At 34.5% G+C, this 16,027-nt stretch overlaps 1 protein-coding gene across 2 annotated transcripts in view; it reads right to left on the bottom strand.

Moving 5' to 3' along the window:
* LOC118279775 (uncharacterized) overlaps positions 1–15,780 on the bottom strand; it is a 51,083-nt gene extending 35,303 nt beyond the window's left edge. Inside the window, exon 1 of one of the 2 annotated variants that reach the window (XM_035599526.2) lies at positions 15,496–15,780. The gene's annotated coding sequence lies outside the window, so the exon portion shown is untranslated. Of the gene's footprint in view, positions 1–883; positions 1,139–15,495 lie in introns of those variants that run through there. The other variant, XM_035599536.2, reaches the window with a different exon arrangement.
* Between the last annotated feature and the right edge of the window lie 247 nt (positions 15,781–16,027).

The raw sequence follows: 16,027 nt of genomic DNA, 5'->3' as shown, positions 1-16,027 counted from the left end.
CGAGTACAATTTTGGAGATGAACCCTCTTTTTGATTCCCGGTTCGAATGAAGTAAAAGTCCTGTGTATTATGACGTTGTAGGTAATATTTGTAAATATTTAATTAGTAACCAATAAAACAATCAAGGTAAGTGCCTAAATACATGCATAGAAATATGCTAAAACTGAAATCAAATTAAATTGAATTGTTGTGTCACTCAGCAATAAATGGAATTTCCAAAACTCTCGGAAAACACAGGAATTTCTGCAATCGTGAGTAAAACTAATAGGTTGAACCTATCTTTATTTATAGTTAAAACTCTTGTGATGCAATCAAGTAAAAAACAAGACAATGTAGCTATTAAATTCTTACGCAAATGTTCAATTCTAATGCACTTTTTGCGGTTAACACGAAGATAAATACAGATCACATAATAAAGCATGCATTCATATGCAAAACAAATGCATAATCGAAGATTAATTACGATGTAATCCAATTAAAACCACGCAATCCAGACCCATAACACCAGTTCACAATATTTTACAAACTTGTATTATCAAGTTTCTGATTACGATACTCGAGTATTTATTAGGAATCGTAACATTAATAAAAACATAACTGTAACTGTTCTAATCGAGTTTATCAAACGATTAACTAATCACCCGTAACTTAAAATCGTTTGTATCGATTAATGCTTACTTGGTTTTAACTTAATTTGTTCAGTGTTTGAAATAATACCACCACGCGTCGCCCAAGAAAATATTCATTTGTTTCTGTGTTTATATTTCTGACTAAAATTTGTGTATAAAATAATAAATTAAATTCTAAAATATAGTCAGATTGACAATCAAATAAATAACACGAAAGAAAGTATTATCAAAGTTAATATCTTAACATTACATACCTCAAAGTATCGCGAAGTTCAATATCAACAAAAAAAAAATATCGTTCGACACTTAACAAGTTTTGTAACACAAAATATGAAAGTCACGATCCCACTGAACACACTGAACTAATATTATCTTAAATTAACACTTTTAATAAACAGTACACTTGACAAAACTATGTGAGCAATGTCACAAGTCTTTACACAGCTCGGTACGTTCACTTCGATGAGAACTCTCCTCGGAACTAAAGTTATTTTGTCGACACCGCGCACAGAGCACTCCGCTCGTATCGCTGACCATCTCAACACTATCGCCGCACACCACTTACATTGCTGCGCTACAACCAAAACGCTCGCTAACACCGTGACGAAACTGTGACATGGATTACGTCTTACTTTATGTCACGGAGGATATATCTTCCAATAGTAAGGCAAACGTCTGAGTGGATATACGTTGTCAAGCAGGATTTCTCGCACGTGAACAAATTTGATGCAAGAATAAGATTATAATATCCAGGTGATATTGAGCTGGGATTTTTTCGTGGAGATTGCTTGTCAATAAATAGAATATAATATGGATTTTTCCTTATACTTTAATATTCGTATGTGAGAGTAGTTGCTCATATTTAATACTGATATAACATATAGTCACGTGATATGGAAGTATGGAAGTAATAGCATCGATAGTTAACGTTTATGTTTATATTTTCATTCCGTAATTATAAAGAGTATAGAAAATAGTATTATAGCAAAATAAATATAACAAACAAGAATACAAGGGATAAAGGAATACCATGCAGTCTTGCATTGCATTCAAAGCTATAGATACGATCGACACGACGAGTGATACGCATTGTTTTTTTCTTTAAATAAGTGTTTCTATGAATTGACAATAGCATACTAATAGAATGACAACACTTTACAGCAATCCATTGGATAACTCATGTAAATGCGTTTCCTAAGATAAAACTGTTATGTTTATTTTTGTTCCTATTAGTGTAAGATATGGAGTGTAAAATTCCAAAATAAACACTTTATTCCATATATTTATGTATTTTAATTCTCTAAAACTAAAATTTTTAAATAGGTACTACTTATAACATAATATTTAAAAATATAAAAGTAGGAGTCAACCGGTAGCGGGAGCTTGGTCCAAACCGGTGGGTAGGGCTGCAGAGACAGAAACCTCCTCACAATACGTACCGTTTCGAGGAAAACTGTCTTCTGCATCAGGCCCTTGATCCATCGCCTAACACTGGTAGAAGCTAGTAAGTCAATACAGCACTTATCTATTCTAAAAATCGAATTCTTAATTCCTTTTAATCAAATTAAAAATGTCAAAAGAACAGCTACTCAGGTACAGGCCCCTAAAAAGGCTTAGAGACTACTCCTATTAAAATATTCTTTTACTAAAGACAATTTAGATTTAATTTTGTCCAAACTTCAATCTTGATTAATGTTACAACATTAAAAATAAGTAATTGGAGGAATTAATAACGTAATGAATTGTAAATTACGAAAGAGCAAAATGCTAATTTGTCAGAGCCGAGAGTTGATAATCTTAGAAATTTGATACCGGTGCTTTTGCCATTGGCAATGGAAACAGGTTCAGAATTTAAGATACAATATATTTTTATAGTGTTATGTTAGTATCTAGTTCTTCTTTGGAACTAAAATAAAACATAGCTTTTTTATTTATATGAAGTAGAAAGAGTCAGCGCTGTTTATTGAATAATAATTCTGCTGGAATTTCTTTTAATCTTTCAATCTTAGTATCATTACCATGGTTGAAATGCTAATTATTGTAAGCGATTTTTTTTATTAATATTCATTTATATATATATACATATTTGGAATCTCCGAATTTTTCTCCATCGAATGCTGTATAATAATCAATATCGCAAAAATGTCACCTCCCAACCATTCATACTATTTATTTTATTATTTCTACAACATGATATTACATTGCTGAGCATAGGGACACATGTAGCATACTAGTAAATCTTAAATCATGTTTCCTGGCCTCTCCTGTTGAGAAAACCACACCATCCGCGTCCTGACAATAAGGATATTCTAAAAAGGACCCTATAATAGGAACGATATGGTTTATATTAACTACAGCGACAATTTTACTTAGGTTAATATATCCAATTTAGCTCAGCCCAAAAGGCACATTACTGTAGCTGTGCTCTTTATACTCCGTTACAAAAATGAAGTAACATACAAAATTAAGTACTTACTTTTATTGGACGATGACGTGTCCAGTATAGCATTTGCAGTACAAAGTATTGTTTACAAAGATTTCCTTTAAGGAATCGTGAAGACATTGATGTAATGTGACACTTTGCTTTGCTAACTCATCAGTCCACGTACAGAATAACCAATCTAAATAGGAACCCGGTGAAATAAGGAACTAATTACAAATGTATACTTCTTTCAAGTGTAGTTTACGGACAGCGCCACTTAGAACATCCAAGTTGTACTGGTCATCGATCGGATTGTATACTTGGTTAACACAACAATGTCATTCTATGTCAGTTGTATCCAGTTTCGTGAGAATTTAATGCAGTCAAACCTTATGTTTCAAGCCGTAAACTGTACGAAGCATACCGTAAAAGATTTCGTTATTGTTGTTAACAATTAACACATACCATATTTAGGACCGGTTTTGTTTAAGAACAATGTGTTTTCTCACACATTTTTTATAATTGACATGGTTTAAAATAACTTAGTAGTTAAATTCTGAAAAAATTACAATGACCGTGCCTTTGTTTTTCTATATTGTCCACATTTACTGCGATTGGTGGACACGTGACGGTGATGTCATTCATTACGTTCTTTTTTAAAGATCTTTAAAAAAAATGTTTACCAAAAGGTTTGGTAACAAAAACTTCACGTTAATTATAAGATTAACGAAGCATCTTTAGCGTAAAGCATTACTCAATATTTAAAATGTTTACCAGCAATCGCCATTATGCTGGGTGTCAAAACGCGACAACTGACCCTTCCGATTTGTGACGCAAAGCCTACAAACCTAAATTGAAAGGTTATTTAATTACCATAAATAAAAAAAGTGGAGGAACAAAATCAATTTTCACACATGGTCACCGGGTTAGGCGATGCGTTTATTTCCCTGCAGAGAAATATGGGACAAATATAAAGGGAAAATAAAGGCCTATTGAGTTCATTCTTCCGTTGAGTGGGGTCACTTCCTGAAGTGTCAGGGGAATGGCCGGCAAATCCGATTACCTGTACCTATATCGATCGTACTTATTCTCCCTTCAGCACTCTACAAACCAACACTCATGCACTCCTCTCCCAGTATTATCTCAGTTAATTTTCGTAATAATTTTACGAAACACTACTTTATGTAAACAGTTAGTGAAACAAATGTTTCAGTAGTAGGTACTTTAGTTGTCAGCGGGTGCAGATTTTGTAAGCTCGTGTTTATATGAGAGAGAATAGAATTTGGAATTAACTAAAGTATGTTTGTGGAAGAGGAAATGTAGGTAAAATGTAATAAAGTATTTATAAATGACTGTATTTTATAAAATGAGCTTTTGATTTTTATTTAATTTGGAGGAAGAAAGGGAGGAAACGTGGATCTCCGCTAATGTATTCAGGAAGAACAGACGTAATATAATGATAATAAAATTAAACCAAATATTAGTCCCTGAAATATAAAACAATGGTAATATCAAATCACATACATATTTATTCATGTCGGAAAAATATACATTGCTGCAACCTAATATATTTTCTCTAATAGGTACATGTTACCTTTGATGTTTTAAACAACAAACTCTTCACAGAACACAATGATTCAAGATCCAACCAGTAAACCATTATAAGATAAACAGTCAGTAGACACACCAACAAAAGCTTAGCGGACTCCTGTACAAAGTTTAAAACCATCTGCTTCTATTTTGACACCTGTTACGCGGTTAAACGCACTTTGTAACATCGGCATCGGTACACAACGTCCATAACTATTTGTAGACACCCATGTATGTGCCCACACTACCATAAGCATGATAAATTATTCCACTTACGAATTTTAGACGTGTCGTAATATCTTTGACATGTTTACGAGGGCAGTTTGTAACTTTGTACAGTCAAAAATAGATACTTTTTACTACACACTATTGTTACTTTCCGTGATCGTAAGCCATAAAAACGGAGCCGTGACTTTATGGCAGACCCTGAACTAAGCGAGCCAATTTCAAACGTTTGAACCAAGTAAAACATGCATAAAATATCATTTTAACAGAATTTAATCTTTTGGTGATCGTCTCTGGTAAATATTTTTATATGTTTGCATGGGAATCCGGTCTTTGTTTTGTTTTTTTTTTTGGATGAGACTCCCAACTTTTTTTCGATGTAACGATGCGATGTCGAAATATGTAAATACCATCTTTTATAAATGGTTGCTGAAGCATTTGGTATTATAAAATGTGCTTAATTAAAATCAGTTTTTAGAATGATACTTTTTGTTGGGTTTATCCTCTAAATGTTTATCAAGGTTCAGAGTTTTATTATGTTGATAATGTCGACCAAATAAAAACAGAGCCATGAATAGCTATATCAAGCGATTGTTTCAAACTACAAGATATTTTTATATCTGAATGTCATTGTTGTGTAACCGAATGTAATTGCGTGTTTAACACCGATTAGTCGGTTACAGCAATTTATAATCCAGTAACAAAATTAGACATTAGACCACAAAACTGTCGCGGTATCGCTTATCTAGTAAACATGGAGCAATATTAATAACTCACTATAAAATATAACCACTAAGCATCAGAAAGGACCATATTTAATTAAGTTTCGCAATCTGCGTACCATTTCAGTAATAACTAATTATTTATTGCGTATGAAGAATATACAAAATGTCGGTCCCTGACGTATCAAGGCTAGGCTGCCTTTGTGTACAGGACAGCCAGCATTATTATATTCAAATGCAATAAAGCTATAAGGACCGAAGAATGTTATTGTATTTCGTTAAGAGTACGTATGTAGACAGTTTTATTAGGTATTGGTAACACAATTAATATTGTACGGGGCTAATATTTATGTATATTTTTATATTGTTGTTACTTGTGGCAATATTAATTAATCATCAGAATTTTCAAATAAAAGTGATTATAATTTTAGCGGATCAAAGGACCAAAATACCTGACTATAAAAGGCTAGCTCAATTGTGATGTTTCATTTCATTTCGTTTCGTGGGTAGTGGGTAGCCAGTATAGTGTGAATCGATTAAGTTCATCTAGACGGTACTGCGATGCGCCTTGACTGTTTATATACTATTGTTAATACGTCTTTGAAGATAATGTTAATTATTTTTAGGTATATTATGTTCTACGAGTAAATCACCCCTCGGTAGCTCCCAAATTAATTAAACAATTATCAAATTACAGCCATCTGATACAAATTGACACTTGAACTTCCTTCAAGTACCAGGCTCTCATAGGTATGTCGGAGATTCGAATAGTATCTAATTGATTGTAATCTTCCTACTCTTTGAATTAAAATTCACGTGGATAATTCCAATGAGAACATACTAGAAAAGATAAAAGGTGTATGCAATTATCTTCAATGAATGTAAAAAGGTTGCATCGCGCCGTGGGCAAAATTGTGCATTTTCCCTTCAACATTAAATGGCGCGGGAAAGTATTGCATGTTCTTTTATTTCCCAGACCAATACGGAAATATTTTTAACATCGCATGTCTGTGCAGTCCTATTATTATCTAGTTAGCGGTAGTTGGAATTATTGGAAAAATGCTTGCCTACATTATGTGCAATTTAGATAACTAGTTTATGTTCATTCGCTAAGTATCTTTTCTAAGTGACTATCTCCTGTCAGAAGTTTCAAAGAATAAAACTATCTGGACTAATAAATAACATTGGAATGTCTGTTTCTAATATTGAAATAACCACTTTTTACTATTATGCATATGAATATAAATACGAATATACACCAAAATAAAATAAAAAAAAATTGTCTGTGTGTCCGTTTGTTCTGGCTAATCTTTGAAATGGCTGGACCGATTGTGACAAGATATTGGCAGATGCCTGATGTACTAATGAGTAACTGAGGCTACTTTTATTAGCCACAAAGTCCGTATTCCACACGAGCGAAGTCGCGAGCATCAACCAGTGTGTAATAAAACTAAAAATACATACCAAAACATATTGAAAGTTCTCCTACATTTACAATAAATAACGCATGCATTTGCATAATGAAATAGCGTTTATTAAAATTCTTATATCTATGAGACATCGTTTGCTTTCTCGGTCTTCAACTCTTTATTTTAGTAGCTCGTACATTATTGCATTTTATTTTACCGCTAGCTTTCGTAGTATTCCGTAGTAAAATTACTATGACACAAAACTTGCTTGCATTCTCATATTAGGTATATATTAGTCATGATGAGAAGTAAAAAGAATAGGTACGCCTGGACTATGAAGTTGGTTGCGGTACTGATTATTCATTGTATACTGAATGCACTTATTTTGGTCATATTATTTGTCTTTGAATCGTGTATATGTATAGTTTTCTTTATCTGGGAATTAGGATACCAATAACAAGGGCTAAATGCAACTCTTAGAAACGGTGTTATTTTATTTGGATCTATCGATTTCATAATTCTCAGATACCTATTGTACAAAGTCATATAAATTCCAGTAATACCCCTTCCAATATTTCGAAGAAAGTCAATGTGAAAATGTAAATAATATTCGTTTAACTATTATCTTTAAATTTTTAAATATTTTCTTCTATACTTTTACTATACAATACCTTGTTTTTTGAAAGCTATTTTTAACCAAAAACAACAAGCAAAACTTCACAAACACAATTTAAATGCATGTTTTTATGGAACAAAAACCAGTGAAGTGTGCCTAGGACTCTAGGACAATATTTAACATGTGTTAGGCGAAGGACCAAGTAATTAGTGTGGAATACCGGGGTTCGTACAGGTGCAAGTGGTCTCAAAGGCCCTCGGAACAGCGGCTCGTTGGTGTGGTGGCTCAGTCGGTGAGTCGGTGACATAATGGCCCTTGCCCGAGGCCCTAATGACGACTATTTATTGTGAGAAACCTCGCAATTATACTAAACTCGGCTGACAGGAATTATTTCTATAAAAAGTATTGTATTGCCGGCCATTTTTTTTGTTGAGCCCTTTGTTCTCTTCCTTTTAGGTTTTGTCAGCTTTACGTCTTAAAATAATGGTTTTGTCTTTTTTTCGATGAAAATTTAAAGCGTTTCGCACTTAGAGGTATAAAGGATTTTTTATTTTTTTTAAGTTAGTATTGATAATGATGTAAGACAATTTAATTTTCCATGTGTTTGTTCAATTTGAAAAACTTACCAATCTATTCATTACAATATAGTATTGTTTCGATGTCGAATTGTATGAAAAGTGAATACTATTATCATATCATCTGTACAAATAACTCATTTAATTTTAACGCTCGATCACACAATATTCTCTCGCCATATTTCGTAGACTCGTAGTACATTTAAAGGCAAACTTCTACCACCTGCTTGTTCCATTATTACGGGAAACAAGTCACCCACTATTGGCCAACAATACCCTAGAATTATTATACCGTTAACAGTGCATAATTGCACTACATTCGGCTTACCGAGTCTTGCAAGTTATGCGGTATATCACTTACCGTGGCAAAGATGGAATTACCTTGTACGTATAACTATATAATCTTGTAGGTATTAATAATAAACAGCTTTATTTTTTACATGTTTTTGTCAATATAAAAACTCCAAGTCGTGTATCACGATTATTAATGATACGAAGATTAGACATACCTACGTATTTTGTATGTGTGTAAAACGTCAAACAACAAAAAGTTGTTTCTGAATCTTTGGTCAATGACTGGTGAATAAACGTTCTAGCGTTAGTTCAACACTAAGATAGATGTCTAGGATAAATCTCGGATTAAATTAATTTGTAGGGGAACTAATTTGTTAATTACCCAGCGAAGTGAAGCGTAATTCCGTCACGACGTTGCCGATGTCGGTGTATGCCGGCTGGCATGACGGGAGCACTTAAAATAGTCACTCACTTCGCCGTAAAAGTCCAGTCGCTTACCAGAAATAAATTACATGAACACGCAAGTGAACGTGTTCCCTTCATCCATCAAAATTGTTTGAATAATAGAGCAAAGTAAATTAGACCATAATTCTGAGTCAAGTCTAGGAACAAAGTCTTAATGAAAACAATTTTTGGTATATAATTCCCAAAAAAATGTATTATCAATATAAGTCGTGTTAAACACTGTCTTAATTATAATAATTTCAAAGTCATTATTACGCCAATCAACCGTTCCCAGTACACGTACCTACCCCGACATAATTCGTTTTCTCATCGAAAGCCAATTACAACGCAATTTTTCAGTTTATTGCTTGGATGACTTGCTGGAAGCATTTTAAAACGTGTACAAGTACGTATAGGTACATATTACCCAAGTACCTTCATTTGTTCGGCATGAGAAATTAAAAAGATTGCGTCAAGGGAATTAGATGTAATAGCTTCATTAGAAAGAGGATAAATACTTGCATCCTCTTCGTCGACTTAATAGTGTTGTCATTAAGTCTTCTCGGCCACCAAATGCGTGATAAGCACGTGATATCTATCTTGAAGCTTTAAATTGTCGGAACTAATGGCTGTGCGAGTGAACCTCAGGTGTAGAGGAGCCTCGACACTGCGCAAAGTTCACTGCTCCTTCAGTCAACGCTCGTGGTAACATTCGTGACAACGTAAAACGTACTCTATCATTAAATCCTTTTGAGTCAACTTAGATTGACTCAGATCAGTTTATCCTGGTAAACCATTACATTATTCTTTATTGACGAAAGGAAATAAGACCACCGTCGAAGATTGAAAAGCAATAAAGAGAGGATTATGTCCATTGAATGTGAAAATTATATTAGACTGAGATGGGATGGCTGCTGAAATTTTGGTAGAGATGAAGAATGGTGCGGTCTGTTTCTTGATTGCTGAGTTTATTTGAGGAGACATAGATAAATGAGGTGTTAGAATAAAAGAGGGCGACATTTCACTGCGGTTGCGTTGCTGCGTTGTGTCGCAAGTAGCATAAATTTGACACGACAGAATTCCGGTCTTGCCGAATATCACGCTGGTACAGTATGCTAACGACCAGTATTGCACGTCCCACCTGTTATACTAGTATCGCGATGACTGTGTTTTACGTGATTTCACAGTATCCTTGTGGTAATGGCGTCATTGCTTTGTTTCGCACTTCGACTTTATTACCGTACTGGTAGTAATCGTAAATATCGGATGAGATTTACGGTAAATAAAACTGACGAAGACCTAATCGTAATCAGCCACAAGACGTACTACACTACACTGGCGAACATAGACCTCCCTCAGAGTCCAAAAAAATTACAATATTCCCAACTTTTTTCTAATGTAAATTGACGTAAGGCAATTAACTCATTTCTAACCATAGAAAGACACCGCACTCATTTGAAAAAAAATAATAAATATTAATGACCACAATAGCTCTGCAGTGCGACACAGATGACTTTGATGTGAAAACAGTAAAAGTTTATGGTTTTCAACTGCTGTCGTTTTGTCATTATGCATTTTGTTGTGCGGTTAAAACACCACAAAAGCGAAATCTCACACCATAGAACCAAAATGTCCTATTGTTACGAAGCTTTATGAATTTGGGAACACAAATTTAAATGGTTCACGTCCGAATTTTATAGACGGGCGATGGAATTTGTCGGCGTTATATAAACGCATTACATTATCTGTTTACATTTCACACCCACGTCTTTCACACGTCCAAGGATCTGAATACTTCCGATATCTAACACCACAACTTCCAAAAATTGGCGCACATTCAACCCAACATTATTTCGAGAACATTTTATTTGAACGTGGCAATGTACTGCAACTGTGTCGACAAAGCCGGCCGGTGGAATTAGCACATTATTTATAACTGAACCACCCCCGCGTCAGGTGAGCCAGTTCTGGATGTTCCCAATCATTTTAAATAGTATTTCCGTTACTCACTATTGATTTGTATCTATTTATGCTTGCGAAACTAACATCTGTTTGATATCATCGTTCGATAGGGCTTTCGATTTTAACGGTATATGGAACACAAGACCTTTATACAGTAATCTTCTAATCAGTAAGCACATAATGTCTCCAACTAGATTAAAATATTCAAGGGAGCGTCCAATTTGTACATATGCCTAAATGATCCGGCTTTGGTTACATCATTAGTTTTATTGACTGTTTCATCATTATTACCGTTATCATTTATATCATCCATATTACGATTTGTTAATTAATAACATAAAAACTCTGTTACAATCGCGTTAAATTCATTAGTATTTGAATATTCAAATGATCATTGAATCTCAGGAAACTAATTTACACAAAGTAAAATATGAATAATAAGGCTCATAATTCATTAGGTAATGAATAAATATTTGTGGTGCTTTCTAGTGAATAATTTCTTACTTTCTTTCAAATAATGATTTGTCTTTTCGTATGCTTACTAAGGGATATTCGTTCGAACATATTTTTTACAACTATCCCTCATTTTGACTATGCAGATGGTCTTAACGGTCGAACTAAAAATCGCTGAATTTGTCGAGGGGAGGAAACACCTTACCAAGCAATGATGCGGATGAATAATTTAGGGGAAGTTTATTTTTATTGAACTAACCTAATGGCTCCGTTGGGAAAAGATGTGAATGATAAATTAGCTATCTTGTAAAACTTTTTTTATTATACTTTGACTGTGTTCATAATCTTTATGATAAAAGGGAATTATTAATGTGACGAAATGGATGTGTATGACTTTACAAAATGCTTTGAAGTTTATATATTGTATAAAAAGAAGAATTAATTTTTATTATTTAAGGCGTATTGTTTATTTTTAATACAATACGTCGACTTGTAATATATGAGCTCACATAATATTTTTATTGGAATTATCACAGTAAAACTAGAAATGAATGGTTACCAACTAATACAAGGAAGATTACACGATTTACTTGAACCTTTTACTACGAAGCCCAACCCATCGTAATTGCAAAATTTTAATCACGATACTCAGATTACATAACAATAATTGTTACTCAAGTTTTGCAATTAATTTTGATCTTTAACGCTACTTCAAAAAGTTCGAAATCGTTTTTAGCAGGTAATTGTGAAATACTCGTTATCTTGGACTGTCTTAAATCAAGTAATTACTAATCAGCATGAGTTCTCAGGTTTAATCTCCGATTAGGTCATACGCTTTTTATTTAGGCTTTACTGACAAACAGCTGGTGAAAGGAAATCCACTTCACTAACGATGCATCCCTGTTCAATTGACCGTCGAGGAGTCAGTTTGATGCCAAAAGTGCTTACAATCGGTAAGCCTTTTACAACGAGTCTCTAATAACATAATTGTGGACTATGTACAATTTTAACTACATTGCCTAAAGCACGATGCCATCTTAAGTATATTTTTACTTGTTATCTTGCGTTTGCGCACATGATCTAGGTTGGTGGCCATTGTCTCAGCCGGATGTCACCAGGACATTTACCCTGCGTTATCAGTGACGTCTTCAGATAGGTCAACGTGAGTCCTGATTAGTTGCTTCGTCCTCAGAAACGACAGGACGCCATAATTCATGTCAACGAGGATATCGGTAATAAATTATAATGTATTGAGTATTTATGATTACGTTCGAGGACCTAATACGTCATAGCGCTAGTGTTTATTCTCATAGTATATGTACTTTTTATCAATTACGTACGTTATTAGTCATTTGCGATAGAGGATGAATTTATTGCTATTATAGGGAGTAAAATTTACGCGTGCTATTACTAATATTGCGTTATCCAAGTCAAAGTACACTACAGATAGGGCTGTAAGGCTGATGCTTGATCCGGAGCTGCGGACTACCTAGCGAGTTTGCCGAGTCTCCGGCTCGAAAAGCAGGATTAGGAACGGGGTGGTTTTAGTCAGTAAGAGTCTGACACTCCCTCTCGTCTCGTCTAAGGCGGGAGAAGTGATTGGATGATATAAAAAAGGAGCAGTTAATTTAGGGAGTTCCAACACAACAGTTCTGGTTGAACCTAGTGTCATTGTTTTGTAATCATCAAATCAATCAATAGTTATTTTGAAATTATCAATTTATCCCTATTAGGACTTTTTATTTTATCCTCTTAGTATCTATTTATTTGTTATTTTACACGTAGCGCAGCTGTTTATACATAATGTATTGTGAAGCTTCCACATTTGAACAAATTGTATCTCGAGGGCTTACCGAAGATTTATCTCTTAAATAACATCCAATGTCCTCAATTTACGGATATATTTCAATCCATTATCGAGCATTCTTTGATCCTTTTCCGATTCTCTTATATTTCTGGTTTCCTAAGAATAAACGATAAGAGTAGCCCATTATTGAATGGAATAATATATTACTGAATGGATGTATTTTATATAACAAAGGGAACTGAATGGAAGACGATGATCTCTTATAATAATAATGTGTTCGACCATTAAACAGAGACTGAACTATACAAAGTGATTGCTAGCGTAACGTCGATTAAACTTAACGATACTAAACTACGCCGCACACACCAAAATTGCATTTGATACACTTTGCGTATTAAACTGGGTCAAACCACAAATTTTCGCAATTTATCCGAGTCAGGTATAAATAATTTCAGACCATTTAGTAGCTGCACATGTAGGTAGCTATAGTCAGTTACTTAAAGCAATTATTGATTTTTCCATCGATTGAGGTAAACATTACGTTCCGGTGGCAACGGTCATAGTCTAGAATAAACATCTGATAAATAAGTGTTTGATTATTAAACACTTTATATCGAGCTAAGCAAATAAATTGCCCAGTAAGTAAATAGTGTGGGTGCAACAAGTTACAAAGTCAGTTTGTTTATTACAATTTATAATGTCGTTGGTAATGTAATTATGGACAGGATGAATAAGTCATAAATATTAGTGCAGTTAAGTCAAAGACGACTTGTAATGAAGTTCTCTAAGCTGGCAGAATTAGAAAGGGATCAGGAACACACAGCCGAACCAAAAACGTCTTTAGATGCCTTCTGAAGCTTAGGAGGTAGTCTAAAATACAAATTTTGATAATTGTGAGCAATATTGTTTACAATTGAGATACTTTGATCGAACCAGACACTCCGTTTCATGCAGTCGGAATAGGAATAAGAATTATTCCAATGTATAAAGCCGAATCTGATCCAAAATAACCTTAAAACAATTACCAAACGTGTTAAGATTGTTGTTTAACCGTAATATAGAACAACTGGAAATCAAGTGCATAACAACTATCGAATTACTTAAAACCAGGTTTCCGTACAATTTAATGTAAGCAAGGCGGGACCCGATTTGTTATCTCAAGTAAAGCCAATCACTAGAGCGAAGACAGAATTTTAATTAATACGAGGGAACCGATCGTCTTGACGCTAGATAATTAATTCACAGTATCAGATGAGACTAGGAATCAGTTTAACTAGAAGATGCATCTAGAAAAACTTGCGTTCAAGATGTGCTAGTTTATTTGATCTCAAAAGTCCCTGGTGTGGAAGTAGCGTTTAACTTGAAGTGACATATTTAGGTAGAATTAATTCCATGTCAATGAATGTAAGTGGAAAAGATGTTATTTGGACTTGGAATTATAGGATAAGTTATCACAAATCTAGTGATAGATAAATGTTGTAAATAATTTATATCTAATGCTTATCTATTACGCCTATGGAATGTTGATGTTATTAAAGCAATAGAACACTCGGTAATAATTTAATCAAGAATCTGTCACGATTACTCAACAACCGTTCAAATACTAAACCAAATTCCCCAGCCCTTGAAATGTCAAAATAATTCTCCCTCAACTCAAATTAGCTTTGTTGTCAAAGTTAAACATTTCCTTCTCAAACTTGGCTTTATTCGGAGTGGATAATTATTATCAAATTGCTTTAAGCCTTGAAATATGCCAAACGCGTCTTAATACAGTACCATGTTCGTAAAGATAAGTTGCATACATTCCATGTGACATATTTCTTGAGGCTCATTAACGACATACCGAACTCATATTCTTATTGTCTCACGATGGCGATGGCGCATGGCGTAAGATGGCAGTCTCTCGATGTCGGACCACAGATACCCGCTCGGGGCAAAAAATAATAACAAACTATCATCTGGCCGAGAACTGGTTCCAGTCGGCGGATGAGCCGGCCCGATAGATATAAACACGCAAAAGGTAGCTTTTTTATAGCCCCTGGAACATGGGATGAATGATTTGTGACCGAATGAAATAAGTGTATAATGACTGACTGATTCGAAGGAACACAACTTTAGACATAGAACAAAAATGAAACAAGATAAAACGCATCAGGTTTTTAACAACGATGATTACAAAGAAGACGTTGCCATTGGCGGTGTACGAGTTTATTTCCCTTCGTTCCTTATTTCAAACCTGTTCTCACTTCAGGCAATTATTTCGAAATAATTAAATATTAAAGTGAGCAACAAATGAAACGAAGTCCAGCTATATCCATTAGCAATTACAACAAAAAATCTTGCTTACCTCCGCAACAGCAATTAGTGCACCGGCTTAAACCGCGCAAACAAAAACAAAATTCGTGGCGCGAACATCCACTGAAATGTGTCAGAATAATCCGTGGAATGGCACCTTGTGTGTAGTATTCACTAAACTGTTGTATTTTTATTAATTGCTTGAGATTTTCATAAGTTTCACTCCACTTACAGTCACAAATGTGTGACGAAGAGAATAACTTGGGTTCGCGTGCGCGCGGGCGAGTGAGACGTATTCATACGACGGTATTTCGTTTCCGACTGGTGTAGTTGTGGGCTCGCCTGTGCGGCGCGTTGTTCGCCTTCCTTCGGGGTCCCGTGGAAGTTCGGCGCATGGATAAAAAAGCTCCGAAGGGCGGTCCATTAGAGCTCCTCGCTTTATCTATCGAAGCCTACTTAAAAGTTTGATTGATGGGGTTTGATGATGCTAGATAATGCTAATAACGTTCGCGTTTGCATTTTGATTGAGTGGAAAAAAAGCTGAGACGGAGATGTTCTTGTAAGACGAGGTTCTTCTTGAGAAA

The sequence above is a fragment of the Spodoptera frugiperda genome, chromosome 15 (genome assembly GCF_023101765.2).
Source record: "Spodoptera frugiperda isolate SF20-4 chromosome 15, AGI-APGP_CSIRO_Sfru_2.0, whole genome shotgun sequence".
NCBI lineage: Eukaryota > Metazoa > Arthropoda > Insecta > Lepidoptera > Noctuidae > Spodoptera > Spodoptera frugiperda.
Note: the sequence above shows the minus strand (reverse complement) of the source record. Positions and strands in the feature narration are given on the sequence as shown.